The following is a 16,285-nucleotide window of genomic DNA, read 5'->3' as shown; positions in this document are numbered from 1 at the left end:
AAGCACAAATGGAGAGAGAAATTTTTTCATGGGTGAGCAAAGGCTGTGCCTCCACTGACTGATGAGAGAGTTTAACAAAACACATTTCTAAAAGGTGCCTCTTCCCTCTAGGCCAACGCAGCCCCATGCCAGGACCCATACCCTCAAGGGCAGAGTGAGGCCAGATTTCAGCCTACAATCCCTCCTCTGTTAGGTTCTCTTTGTGCAAAACACAACCTGCGTACCCTCTGAAGGCATCCCTGGTGATATGTGTACACCACTGTGTATGACTTAGGAATTAAAGATTATCAGAGCTATTCCCTCCCTACCTTCTTATTCCAGCTTTATATTCACAAGCAGATATTTTAGGTAACATATGGAATGACATTGGTGGTAATCATTTCTTTTACACAGTCTAACGCTATTATCACAAGCCTGGGTAATTCAACTTACCAGGTATTTTTATAAGTTGTAATTAGCGGGGGGGGGGGGTGGTAGTCTGAATATTATTGAACAAGTTACATATTTTTCACTAAGTGAAATTGTGACACCCTTTAGCTCTTCAAAATTCAACTTTCCTTCTTTCTGATAGATGCAGGGGAATGACTTTAAGATATTTTCAGAACATGAACCTAAAATTAGGACTCAGCATTTTTAGAAAGTAGCACCAGTTGTAAAACTCTATTGGTTTTGATTGTACTCTTTTACTGTGCCCTGATCTCATTGTCTGACTTGTCACTTACTAAACTCTCCCAATTGCTGAGTTTGGTTTTTGCTGCATCTTGTCTTGTGATTGCTACAAAATAGCTTCATGCTACTTTGCCATTTATCAAGCTTAAATTAAACAACTGAGCTTAATAGGAATAATTTTCTGTCTTCCTTGTGCTAATATATTAATTAACATTCCTGAGACTACTCCATTTCTAACATCAAAGCAAACAGTTCATAGTAAACCAGATTCCCCATGTTTTGCTGGCATTTGTGACTCAGCAGAATCAATATATTACACCTCTTGATTCTCCTGAGTTAGAAATCCTGTCATTTCATCATAAAAGAGAATTTGATCAATTTGAAAAATATGGGTATGCAGAAGCTCTGTTCTATTCTTCATGCTATTACAAATTTTTTCCAATTGATTTTTCTTGACATGTTCATATATTTTTCAACATAAAATTGTGACAGATGGGAAAATAGTATATTTTATGTTGTTAAAAGAACAAGGTTTAAGGTAAGAACCATGTACTTCTGCACAGTGGCAAAGTCTGAGCCATAGAGTAAGTGCTTCACAAATTTCTTTTGAATTAAATTTCTTAGCCCTTTTCTAGATTATAGTTTCATACTAGCTTCTCAGGTCTAAAAAATGATTTTAAGTTAATAATTTTGTTGAAATTCTAAAAAGAGGCATATATTTAAATAAAAATACATAAATACTTAAAGGAGCCTGCCTTATCTACAGTTTTACCTTCCACAGTTACCTGCAGTTACATGTGATCTGAAAAATATTAAATGGGAATTTTAGGAAGAAAGAATTCACAAGTTTTAAATTGTGCACTGTTCTGAGTTGTGTGATGAAATCTCTTGCCATCCCTCTGTCTTGCGTATCCACACTGTAACTTATTGGCCTGTTAGTCACCCAGTAGCTACCTTGGTTGCCAGATGGACCGTCTCGGCATTGCAGTGCTCGTGTTCAAGTAGCTTAAAAAAGTACAAGAGTAGTGATGGTGCAGTTTGGATATTCCAGACAGAAGCAGTAAAGTTATATATGTGTGGAGAAAAAACAGTGTATATAGGGTTCAATACTACTGTGATTTCAAGCACCACCTGGGGGTCTTGGAACTTATCCCTGTGGGTACAGGAGAACTGCATAGTGTACAATGAGGAGCATAAAATAGGAATCTTGCCATCAAATACCTAGAAATAGCCCCAGAAAATTCTTAGGCCTTAAGTTCTACATGAGTTATACCTTTGGTTTCAGGCAAGAGTAATTTGCTCATACTGAAAGGTACATGTGTGTGTGTGTGAGTGTGTGTATGCATGTGATTATATATAATGTTTTGGGATTATATATAGCATATTTTGCTATATGATTAGAAAATGTATCCAAAAAACTAAGAAGCCATTTTCAGTCTTGCATCTGTTCATATAATGTGTAGCAATGGGGAAAATAATCCATTTTAAGCTCAAAGAATAAGCAAAGGCATTATTTAGATAAACAACCTAGAGTTTAATTAGAAAATAGTGTTTAGCCTATAGTACTAGATAAAGGAATATTGTATAGTGCTTTATTACAGAAGCAATAAAAATGAAGAGTGATTTGGGGGGTGGATGTGTGAGGGCCACATGTGGACAGGAGTGGGTAGTATTGAAGCACATTCGAACAATGTAAATTTGCTTTGGGATACAGCCTACTAACAGGTCCAGATAGGAGAAATATTAAAATTATGCTATTTTTTCCTTAATAACAATGGAAACAAAACATTTGGCTTGATTTTAAAGATCAGTTGCATTTTAGCTGTTGCTATTTTTAAATGTTCATTTTCCCTGAATTCATTTCACTGACATTTAACTTCACTCTCTCACATAGTTTAGGAAAAGGAATGAAGACACTAACTAAGTTATAAACAGCTATCACACAAAGCAAAGCCCAACAATTACAACTGGTCACTCTTTTAGGGGTGACTTAATTTTTAGGTGAATTTTAATGGTGTGACTATTTTTTTACCCTGAAATAATAATATTTAATATTGTTATCAAACAAGGAATAAACAATTGCTTAAGGAAATGGGTGATCCTCCTTCTCAGAGCTACAGTGCTGACTCAGTCATGCAGAACTAATTTCCTGGCGGTCTCTGAATGCACATAAAGCTGCTCTGTAGCAGCCGCTGACAATGAACTAGTGACTGGAAAAAGGAATCTTAAACACAGTCACATCTCCTGACTGTTACAATCCTGTTCACAAGGCACGCTGATCTAATACGCTGCACAACAGGAATAACATTTGCTAAAAAATGGCTAAAGAGTATACAAAGTGCCTCATTTTCTATTTTGGGGGGTGTTGCTAGGCAACGAAATCATTTTTACATACATTCCTCAGAGCACCAAAATTCTATTTTGGGTATTTCTTTACCGTGAATAATTAAATATTGAAAAGTTTGCTAGACACATGATCTTATAACGAATATTAGTCATGGTACCTTAAACGAGGAGCTTATTTAGCTTTTGAATCACCATTGTAAAGAAAGTACTAAAACGATTTGAGTTCGTGGAGTATAATATCTGATACTTCAAAAGGCATATACCATTTTAACTGATTTGTAACGTAATTGTAATGATTGGTTTCCTAATTAGTGTTTATTGATTGGGATGGATCAAGTGATTGGGTTTTGTCTGAAAGTGTAAATATTAGAACCAAATTGATTCCTCAGACAGAATTTACTGTTTGGCAGAAAATAAAGCTAAAGTTGTATCTTACAGTTGCCCCATGTGGGTTTGCAAGGAGCTAATTGTACGCGATCTCCTGGGCATTTTTAACAAGACTTCACTGCCCTCTAGCAGGTGCAGGGTTTGCCAAATTCATTGGAGAACTTCTATTTAGGAATTCAGAGCAATAGTATTAGTATCTAAGAATAAATGTTAAATGTGTTAAAGTTGGAGATAACTCTCAAATTTTTTCTATCATCTTCATGTTAATCATCACTATAAATTCAATTAAAATTTTAATCAAGTTTTAGTGACCTTTTCATCATGCACGATACTTTCTAATCAACGTCAAATTTTGAAAGAGTTAAATATAAAGAAATACATTTTTTGTCATATTGGAAGACATGATATGGAATAAAGTGAGTTGAGGCTTTAAAATATAAAAGTAAGTTGATTAAAGTAGAGCTTATTAAGTTCAAAACAATCATTTAACATTTTTTGTATTGAATTGGTCATTAATTTTAAACATAAATAATGATTTTACTTAATTTAAAAATAATAGGGCTCACTGACTTAATATGTTCATATTACTATTTTTGACTCATTCAATTCTGAAAACTTGGAACTAGAAGTAACTTCTTTATCTTATTTGGTCCAATAATTAATTCAAGTGGATTTTTAAATTTTCAAGTGTTTGGAACTCTTAAAATGTAAATATCTGTTATTATTGTCTATTTCTAGGCAGTATAATTTCTGTTTTGAAAATTGTTTTTATTTATATTTTAGTTAATGACCAATTTCTGAAAATGCTTTATGGAAAATTAAGTCACATTTACTATGTTAGGGTAAGAACTTAAAATACACATTAACATTTATCCTTACTGGTTATGTCATATGGTCTTCCTGGTCTTCATGTTTCTACTTAATCTAACATACAATGATCACTGTATTTAAAATTTTACATCTTAACTGTGTCATAATTTCTCTCAATTTATCATTATTCTTAACTGTTTTTCTATCTATATTTTCTTGAGGTACTATTCAATTAGTAGAGGCTCATACCAGTTATGTTTTTATTATGCAGTTAACTTTTATTAGTATAAGAGGTTGTTGCATTTGTGCTTTTTATTTAAATTCTTTCCTAAGGTCAATATTCCAATTTTACTTTATGTTTTTGTTATAATTTTTTTCTCTTCATTTCTTCCTTTTGGAAAGCTTCCTCCTTTGCTCATGGAACTATTGCATACTGCACCTTGGCTGCCACGGGCGTGGCTCTGTGATTCTCACACACCTGGCTACAGTGGTAAGTCAGAAAGGATTTGTAGCTTTAGCTAAGCCAATCAGAGTTGTTTCTTTCTCCATGAATCACTCACTACTAAGAACTTTTAAATCTCATTGTGCCATGTTTATATCTTTGTCACTATATGAAGAGAGCATTTTGGTGAGTGAAGTCAATGCTAAAAACTTAGGTAAAAGAAGAGCCATAGAATTCCAAGGCTCCTTTCAACCAGTGGATCCTATCATATCCGAAACCTGTCACACCACTTGTATTTTGCAATGACACGTGCCAATAAATTTCATATCATGAGTTAGATTCTGTTTTAAAAGATAAGAGTCCTGACTAAAATGGAAATAGTTACATATTTTTTATCTCAGTCTGAGAATTTGTTCAATATTAGGAAATTAAAACCATTTTTGTTTTTACTTTTAACCTAAATGTATTCATTTTTAATATCTTTAAATCATAACTTATTTGTGTTAAATATATATCAAGGCATTTGAAAACAAATTTAGATGATATGCCACAATGGTCATGTTCACAATTTCTGGAACATTTTGCTTTGTTTCAAATTCTGGCTTCACCACTTCCTGGCTGTATAAAGATGGGCAACATGTTATTCAACTTCTGCACAGTGAGGGGAATGACACTACCTATGTCACAGGATTCTTGTGAGAATTATTACTGTATGTAATTTTAATAAGAATTGAAGTTATATATAAAGTACTTAGAAAATAAGTGAATATAAATGTTAGATGGTGTTTTTACTTCCTTTTTATTTTCCTCATTAGAAAACTATTTTCTATGTATTTTCTGTGAGAGGGAGAACTTTTCTTCCTTCCACCTATTTATTTCTATATTTATGTCTCTTTCTGCCATCCATCTACCTATTTAAAAATTTACCCGTGGTTTTTATTTGTTTTTTAATAGCATACCTAATTCTATATAAGCCTATTTTATTTTTAAGGGTTACTTTTCTTTGTCTCCTAATATTATGAGCAGAAATATCTTCAGATGATTTTCTTCCACTGGGACTGTCTTTTTGTGATGATGATGATCACACTTATGATTATTACTTCTGTTCCACTTGTTCTCATTTCTTCCTCAGCAGCACCTATAATGAATCAATTGGGTCTCCATTCTCTCCCTCCTTTTGTATCATCTATTTTATGTTCATCAATATTTTATTTTCCTTAGATTCCTTCCCTTGGATGCTTTTTTCATTTTGTCAGTCATTCATTTCTCTGCATTGTTGAGTCTCCTTTTTATGGACTCTTCTACTGGAGAACTTACCTCTAATGTTCCACTTAGTTACTTTTCATATTTTTATTGAAACCCCATTGCATTTCCTTATCATGAGCCATGCAGTCCACTGTCTTTTAATTTCCTTTTTAATTTCATGTTTCACAGTACCACAGCTTGTGTTTGTCTTATAGTTGTACAAAGTAGTCACTTTCCAACTATTCCACTTTTTTTCCAGAAAAAAAAAAAAAACTTTTTTAAAATGTACAATTTATCTGTAAATCTTTAGGGAAATTCTTCTTTTCTTGAGATTGTAAAATTTTCTCTCCTTTTTCTGCTGTTTCTAATCATTTATTCATCTTAAATGAGGATAGCTATATGTAGGATTGGTGTTTGCCAACCAAAAATGTGTGGATTCTTTTTTATACACGTTAATATTCAGTAGAGCATGGACAGAATCCTTCTTCTCAGTTTCAAACTACAGAATCCAGATGTACATAACCTCAACAAATTCCCATGACCTGACAGCATTAATATAAAAGGGCTTTAGTGGTTAAGAAAGAATTTTTTCCTGCTCATATTGACTGGTTATCTCTGTGAAGAAAAATGTATTCCTGTATAAAAAAAATAATGTAATTTGTATTACTACTTGACCAAAAGAAATACATACAAACACAACTGATGAACTGTGTTCAGGACACACAGACTTCACCTCTAAGACTATTTTTTTAGGGCGGGGGGACAGAAGAAAAAGAGTACTCCCCTTGTCCCATTAGCTTACTTAATTAATAGTTTAGTTCAACCTTGGGAGCTGTAGCTCTGAGTGAATGAAGGGATAAAGGTACCCATGATGATTGGATGGTTGCGAGAAGTGGCAGAATCAGTGTAGAATGAGGGGTTATAAGAGTTGATGGTTCTCAGAGAGAGGCTCTGATTGAGTAAGGAGTGAATATTGTTTCTTTATTGATAAACTGTAAGATTCTGTAGTAGTGAATCTTAAGAAAGTTGAGTTAAATCAAACAGTTTCATCTTTGACCCCATTAATCTAGTTTATAAACCAAAGCATTCATTGATCATTGGTAATTTCTCAAAATGACCCCTCTTTGAAAGTCTAACACATCCTTACATGTCAGTGCTATTATGATATTTGTGATTTTTTATATCTTCATGACTTCATATTAATAGTTAATTGCTGTTTTATTCTGAAAGTAATTGTTGGGAGCCACCCTGCCTGGTTTCAGGAGCTGTAATCCTCCATGGCTAAGGCTGAATGTGCAACCTTTGTACCATAAGCTACTAAGGAGACAAAGCTTATCTCCCTGGCAGGAGCGCCACTTCTGCTCCTTTTACTTCATCCATAACTGGCCCCCAATGCTTGGTAAGTTAGCCAATGACAGGTAAGATTTCCCAAGGGGGGAATGATCTAAGACAGGCACCATCATGTGGAAGGCCCCCAAGGAAGGATTTGGGGGACTACAGCAAAAGGGGGTAACACACCCTTGCCCTTTGGCTTTGACAAAGCCTGAGTCCTCATCCTGCCTACGAGAAGTCTCCTAATCTCTTGGCTGCCTTGCTTCCTCTGTCTGACTTAATCATGAAACAATGACAGAGAGTGGTGCAGCCCTGTGCTGGAAAGGGCAGATTCCCCAGGTGATCAGGCCTGAGATAGAACACATAAACTCCTGTGAAACCTGCTTTGCTAAGAATGCTCTTAATTAAATGATAAAGGCCCGAGCAGGAAATGAGTTTGTTTCCCAAAGTTTGGTAGCCCTTTAGCTAACAGACCCTGACTCAGAATAAGCCCTCATAGTTTTTTTGTATGCTATTTACTGTTTTATTCTTACTGCCTGACAATGATTAATGAACTTTACCTGTATTCCTGTGCAAATTGAAAGTGAATAAAAACCTGTGTAGGCAAGGATCGGTGTGCCCTCCTCTTGGAGTGGCCAGGCTGCTCTGAGGCACCCTCACCTTGACAGGGTCACCGTGCCATCCCTTTTCCTCCACAGGACTCAGTAGTCGATGTGAATTTGTCTTGTATCTCATCCATAATGCCATGGACACTGCAGGCTGGTGTCTGCGACAAGTACTAGCACACATAAATAGACTTGTAATTCTAGCAGCAATGTTCCAGGCAAATTAATGTGAAAAAAGCTGCTATTGTAAAATACATATACATTTTGGGTAACACTTACCCAATATATATACATACATATTTATTTATTTATCTATCTATGTATTTATTTATTTTGAGTTTGGGGGTTTATTTATTAATTTTTTTATTGTTGTTCAATTATAATTGTCCCCATTTTTATCCCATTACTCTCCCCTGCCCTGTCTACCACCGTCTCCCACATTTGATCCTTGCCACCCCCCACCCCCCGCAGTTGGTCTTATCCATGGGTCCTTTTACATGTTCTTTGACTTGATCCTTCCCCTTCTTTTCCCAGTTATCCCCTTCTACCCTCCCCTCTGGTTACTCTCAGATTGTTCTTAATTTCAATGTCTCTGGTTATATTTTGCTTGCTTGTTTGTTGATTAGGTTCCACTTATATATAGGTAAGATCATATGGTATTTGTCTTTCATCCCCTGGCTTATTTCACTTAGCATAATGCTCTCCAGCTCCATCCATGCTGTTGGGAAGGGTAGGATATTTTAAATGACTAACTACTTAAACATTCAGAAAACTAAGGACAACTCTGAGAGTCCAAAGTAAAGGTGGAACTAAAATCATAGTGGTTAAAAGTCTAAACTTATTCTTCCCTGGCTGGTGTAGCTCAGTGGAATGAGCATGGGGTGTGAACCAAAGCATCGCAGGTTCAATTCCCAGTCAGAGCACATGCCTGGGTTGCAGGCCACAGCCCCCAGCAACCGAACATTGATGTTTCTCCGTCTCTCTCTTTCTCCCTCCCTTCCCTCTCTAAAAATAAATAAATAAAATCTTTTAAAAAGAGTCTAAACTTATTCTTAGGCCACTCTAGGGGATCTCCAGTTTGATAACTTAGGGGCTTGGTTTGTAACATCTTCCTAAGGAGACAGACCAGACCTTGTGTATATGTATAAAAGACAATAAGAAGGAACCAAAACCAAAAGCCCTGGAACACTAGGATTTAATCTGTAGCTTCCAGCAGAGCAATGATTTTCATATTTTTCTGTAGATTTTGGGTCAGAGAAAATATGTCACTTATTAAAGTGTAACTAAGGACCTAAAACTGAAATATGTTTTGATTTTAAATTTATATTGTATTGGCCAGAAAGCAACAAGCTGAGAAGTTTTGATGAAAATATATCCCAAACTGAGAAGCACCTGATAAAAGCAAATGTAAAGATGCTCTAAAAATCAGGTTCAACTCAATTCTTATAGGATGTCTACAGAGAAGTTTTTGTTTAAGATTGGTTTAGGGATTTTTGCTTCCAGTAATGGTGAACTGTATTACCTAGACTAATCCTCTGGTTAAGAATGAATGAAAAAGTGGGATAAATATAGCTACAGACCTAGACCTAGACTGATGCTGTTACAGGTATATCTACATGAAGGTATAGAAAAGTACCAAGACAGAGAAGAAATACTTGTTCAAGATCTAGGAGAGGCTAGTGACTCAAGGATATGAGAAGAGCACTTGGGTCTGCTTTCACTCTGGAGACACTTGTCTATTTTGAATGGGACTGATAATCTGAAAAGTTGGGGAACAGTTTTGACAATCCCATATTGTTAGGGGTCAGATGTTGAAGTCAAGGACCTGCCAAGTGGTTCAGGCTAATAAGCATGCTTTCTGTGAGTTGAGACAGTGAAACTGCACTCCAGGTATAACAGTGAAACCAGTAGAAATGATCTGACAGAAACTGTAGCTCCGCTTTAGATCATCTTAGTCCTGAATTGGACTGTAATTCTCTCAGAATGATTCTCCCCAGGTACTTGGCAAACACAAAGCAAATTCTCTATGGAGGAAAATAACATTGTCTGGGCCTGAAATCATTTCTACAATTTTTATATACAATATCCACCACTCAATCAAAACTAACCAGACACATCAGGAAATAAGACAATGTAATTCTAAACCATAACAACAACAGATAATTGAAACAGAACCACAGGGAACCTAGATAATAGAGTTGTCAGAAAAAGACATTAAAGTAATCATGTTTAATACACACAATGAAATATAAGTAACATTGAGATTTGCAGCAGATAATTGGAAAGTATAATAAGAACCAAATAGAAATTCTATAACAGAAACACAATAACCAAAATTAAGAAAAGAAAAACGTGGTATAAATAATGTGAACTCTTGATTTTACCTTCAACATGTGCCTTCTTACACTGGATAATATTCTAGAGTTATGATATATTTTGTTTTTATTTTTATGCTTGTAATGTTTTTTGAGTAGACCCCAGTTGCTTTTCTTTTATTATTTAAAAATATATAATACAATGGTTTCATTTGCAATGTATCTTATATAGATTGATCAACTTTATTATGCATGTGTCGATATGTGTATATGTATATATGACTATTGTCTGGAAAAAGTGCAGCCATTGTTAATATAATGCAGACAGTCTGTGTGACATAGATGTAACCTGGCAGCCAAAGAGATTGGGCTGAAATGAGCATGTGTAAACAATGATGACTTCACTGTACTTGTCAGTGGGGGCAGTAGATGGCCATTGGGTGAGCATGTGTACCGTGTGGCCGGCACATTCGAAATGATTGAGTGAGTAGAGCAACAAATATACATCAAATTTTGTGCTAAGCTTGAACATTCCTCTGTGAACTACTTGGATGATTCAGAAGGCCACAGAAATGGGCAACTGGTGATTGGCAGCTTCATCATGACTGTGCACCCTCTCATGCATCACATCTTGTGCAGAGCTTTTTGGTGAAACATCAAACCACCCAGGTGACTCAGCCCCCTGCAGCTCAGATTTGGCACCCTATGCCTTCTGGCCTTTCCCAAAACTAAATTACCTTTGAAAGGGAAGACATTTCAGATGGTTGATCAAATTCAGGAAAATATGATAGGGCAGCTGATGGTGATTCCAACAAAGGATTCTGCAGAGTATTTTGAAATAGTGGAATAGATGCTGGAAGAACTGTGTGAGGCCCCAAGGTGCCTGCTTTTTAGGGGACTGAGTCATCATTGTCCTATGCACAATGTTTCTGTATCTTGTGTCTTCTTCAATAAATGTCTCTATTTTTCTTTTTCTTTTTTTTTTTAAGATCTTTTTTATTTACTTTTAGAGAGGAAAGGGAGGGAGAAAGAGAGAGAGAGAAACATTAATGTGTGGTTGCTGGGGTCCAGGGTCCAGAACCCAGGTATGTGCCCTGACTGGGAATCGAACCTGCGACACTTTTGGTTCACAGCCCGTGCTCAATCCACTGAGCTACGCCAGTCAGGGCTTCTATTTTTCATGTTACATGGCTAGATACCTTCTGGACAAACCTTGTATGTTTTCATACTTAATGTGCATATTTTTTCTATATCTAACATTCCCCTGTTCTTTTCATCCATTGATTGTGTCATTGGGCATCTAAAAGGGGTTTTAATTAGGGGGTTTAATACTGCATCAATCTTTCATGAGTATTTTAATGAATGTTGGAAAGAAAAGTAACTGATTCCGTCTGCATCTTAAACTTGAATGTTGTCACTTGACATATTTTTTGATAACTCATTCTATCTTCTTTTTTTAAGATTTTATTTGTTTATTTTTAGAGAGGGAAGAGAGGGAGATAGACAGAGAGAGAGAGAAACATCAATGTGCAGTTGCTGGGGGTTATGGCCTGCAACCCAGGCATGTACCCTGGCTGGGAATCGAACCTGGGACACTTTGGTTCCCAGCCCGAGCTCAATCCACTGAGCTACGCCAGCCAGGGCTTCATTCTATCTTCTAATCTTAAAGCTTGTTTTCTTTGTGCCAGTACCTCATTGCCACCTAAAAAAATTTCAGTGATGAGCAAGAAAATGTCCCTTCTCTCACTGAACATATGCACTAAAGAGGGGGTGGTTAAGTAAATAGGCTATTGAAAGTTGGTATAACAAAAATTGGGAAAACTGTAATAGAACAGTAAAGAAAGAAAAAGAAAAATGTCTCAGTATAACACTTATATGATAGAAATAAGTGCAAGGGGAGAAGCATTCAGTCTGGAGAGAATGAGAAAATCTTCTTGAAGGAGTTGCGTTTACCCTAAACTTAAAGGATCAATATTTGATGATTGAGCAGGAATAGTATTTGAAGTAGGATTTATTAAAATCTGTAAAAAAACTACTGCATGAATGGATCAATAATTTATGAGCAAAGGGAAAGTGCCAATATTTAGGGTAAGAGAGGCAAATTTGGGTAACTGGAAAAAAACATTAAAATTTTTTAAAAGGGTGGAGAAGGTATAAGGGGACTAAATGGTAATGGAAAAATACAGTAAATTTAACAAAAATTAGATATGATCATGAAAGCTATTATCCCAATTCTAAATACTTTTACTGTTAGCAATATAGGACTATTCAAGACTTGTAAAGATGAAAATATACTATAAATACTGTGTTTTTAAAAAATTCAATCTGGCTGCAATATGGTAAAAATACTGTTTTGGTATAGTCTAGAAACTAAGATATTTATAGCAGTAATCCAGAGTAACTTTTATAGGGCTCAAAGATAACATTAATGGAAATGAAGAGAAGAAACATGCCTTCAAGAAATATTACATCTAGATCTTATGATTTTGGGCTTGAAGAGAGATTTTTAAAATAAATTCAAATTTGTGTTTAATCAGCTTATAGATAAAACTAAAATCATTATATATAAGAACACCTCAAGAAGTGATTTTAAATCATGGGCAAAGACCTCCCTGTAAGTAATGAATGAATTTAATGAGGAATCAAAACTTCATTAAAAAAATAAAATACCACAGAATATAAAATATCAGAGCACTGTGTATAGTTCAAGTAATATTTTCAAAGATCTTGGGTTTTAATTATATATAAATGCAGACAGATGTGCTTGGTTGCAATGTAAAATTTATTATTTACTCTGGGCCACAGTCAAAATCTTTCTAAGCCATTGACCTAGAAACAATATATACAATAATAAGAGGGAGGTTTAGAACTCTTGTAAAAATTAAAGTCAGAGAAGTCAGTAACAGAGTTGGAAAGAAGTAACTGGAGGTAGGAAAGAAAGGTGCTGTCCTGAAATATAATCACAGACAATGTGGCAAATACTGTGACCTATTGCTGAGGGCTTAAGTAAGGAACCTGACAAAAATGTTGGGAATAGCAGTGAGCACTGGCTCCAATGTGCTTGTCATTCAGTGGAGACAGAAACTTGTGAGTCATAATTGACAGCCTTGTCTCACCCACTCTCACTTCATCAAGTTCATTGATTTAACTTCCAAATATTTTGAGGTTCTTTCTACTCTTTGCCATTGTCACTACCAAGTATGTAGTCCCAACAACCTCCAATATTGGTGTAATGGCTTCTGAACTCTTCTCTTTGTGTGTACCCTGATATCCCCTTATGGTCTGTCCATGCAGACCCCAAAATAATCCTTTCAAACCAAAATGCACATCTTATTCATTCACTGCTCAGGTTGATCCAGTGTAATAATTTTGATATGTTGTTTATCAGTCACTTTTGTATTTGTAATATATGTGTATGGTTATAATTTTTCTAAGTATTTTAATTATACCAAATTATATAAATAACCATATAAAGATATTTATATATTAATACTACATTTCACTTATCATTATGCACCGATCATTTATTCTGTGTTAGTACATACTTTCTGAAAGCAAGGGTCCTAGTATTCTTATAACTGCAGAATATGCATATATTCTTATTTAATTATTGTATCAGTAAGTCAAACTTGTTTCTAATTTATCAACCTTTGCAAAATAACTATACATATATGCTTTTATCATACCTTATTATATATGAAAAGAAATTCATAGAAGTTATATTATATAAAGATTATTTAGTATAGAACCACATAAATTATTATAAATCTACATAATTATTTCTGTATAGAAAAATAATATTTTTTCTTTTTAAATGATTTTATTTACTTATTTTTAGAGAGAGGGAAAAGAAGGGAGAAAGAAAGAGGAGAGAAACATTGATGTGAGAAGGAAACATCGATTGGTTACCTCTTAGGAGTGCCTTAACTGAGACAGAACCCGCAACCCAGGCATATGCCCTCACCAAGAATCAAAGCAGCCACCTTTCACTTTGCAGCATAATTCCCAACCGACTGAGTCACACCAGTCAGGGCTATTTTTTTAAAGATTTTATTTATTTATTTGTTTGTTTGTTTGTTTGTTTATAGGGAAGGAAAGGGAAGGAGAAAGAGGGAGAGAAATATCAATGTGTGGTTGCCCCTTACATGTCCCCAACTGGGGACCTGGCCCACAACCCAGGCATGTGCCCTGACTGGGAATCAAACCGGCAACCTTTTGGTTCGCAGGCCTGTGCTAAGTCTGCTGAGCTACACCAGTCAGGGCAGGGCTATTTTTTTTTTTTTAAATTTATAAATTGTTTCTTGAAAAATTGTACCAATCTATATTCCCACCAACAATGTGTTGGTGTCATATGGTACTGTTTCTCTTCTTCTGTGTTTTATTTTTCCCATTGTAGTTAGTTTGCTTTTCTTCAGCCGCACTTTTAATTTTTTAAAAGTTTCGTTTTTTAATGCAGATTTAGGCTTATAACAAATTGGAGGTATGGCGATTTACCATATACCTTCCTGGCTCCCTACATACATAGCTTCTTCTATTACCAACAGCACTCATCAGAATGGTATAATTTTCACATATCATACTCACCCAAAGTTCATAGTTTGCCTTAGGGTTCACTCTTGGTGTTGTATATTTTATGCATTTGAATGAAAAAACAAACGAACAAATGAATGAATGAATAAATGTATAATGATAAATTATGTTAACATACAGAGTATATTCTCTGCCCTAAAAAGCCTTTGCATTTCATCCATTCTTCTAACTTCTCCAACCCTGTGCAAATCACTGAAATTTTACTGACTCCATGATCGACTAATACAATATTTCATATGGTTACAGTTATACAGTATGTAGCCTAATAATATTGGCTTCTTTCACTTAGTATATGAAATATATGAATTAAAGTCATTTCATGGCATGAGAGTTCATTTTTATTTTTTGCTCTAAGTAATATTTCAGTGTCAGGATGTACTATAGTTTATTTTTCCATTCACCTATGGAAGGACATCTTGGTTGCTTCCAATTTTTTGCAATTATGCACAAAGCTGCTGTAAACATCCATGTGCAGATTTCTGTGCAGACATATCTTTTCAATACTTTTATGTAAATACTAAGGAGCACACTGAGTCATGATATAAGTATTTTAATTTTTTAGAAAAGTGCTACATTGGTTTTTGAAGTGGTTGTACCATTTTGTAACCCCACCAGAAATATGTGAGAGTTTCTGTTGCTCCATGTTCTCATCAACATTGGGTATTGTGAATGTTCTGGATTTTGGCCATTCCACTAAATGTGTAGTGGTATCTTATTGTTTTAATTTTCATTTATGTGATGACATAGGATGTGGAGCATATTTTCATATGATTATTTGCTATCTGTATATCTTTTATAAGGCATCTGTTAAGGTCTTTGGCTTATTTTTTAATTGGATTGTTTTCTTAGGGTTGAATTTTAAGAGTTTTTTGAACATTTTGGATGTCTTTTATCAGGTGCATTTTTTTGCAACATTTTCCACCAGTATGTGGTTTCTTTTATAATTCTTTTAGTATTGTCTTTCACAGGAAAGTTTTTAATTTGGGTAAAATCTAGCTTATAGATGATATATTTTATGTGTTGTGTCTTGGTGTTTTATCTTAAAACACCATCTTCTATATTCATCTAAATCATCTTCTATATTATCTTCTAGGAGTTTTATAGTTTTACCTTTTACATTTAGGTCTATAATTCATTCTGAGTTAAGTTTTGTGAATGGTGTTAGTTGTGTGTCTAGATTTATTTATTTATTTATTTATTTATTTATGCCTGTGGAAGCCCAGTTTTTTCAGTACCAAGAGACTATCTTTGTTCTACTGTACTGCCTTTGCTCCTTGCCAAAGATCAGTTGACTATATTTATAAGGGTCTATTTCTGGGCCTTTTTCATCTATTTGTCTCTTCTTTCACTAATATCACACTGCCTCAATTCCTATAGCTGTGTGGTAAGTCTTAAAGTAGGGTAGCATCAGTCCCCCAACTTGTAGTTCTTTAGTATGGTGTTGGCTATTATGGGTCTTTGGCTTCTCCATATACACTTTAGAACCCATTTGATTATACCCATCAAATAACTTGCTGGGGTTTTGATTGGGATTTATTGACTCT

The sequence above is a fragment of the Phyllostomus discolor genome, chromosome 4, assembly GCF_004126475.2.
Source record: "Phyllostomus discolor isolate MPI-MPIP mPhyDis1 chromosome 4, mPhyDis1.pri.v3, whole genome shotgun sequence".
NCBI lineage: Eukaryota > Metazoa > Chordata > Mammalia > Chiroptera > Phyllostomidae > Phyllostomus > Phyllostomus discolor.
This window is presented reverse-complemented; position numbering follows the sequence as displayed.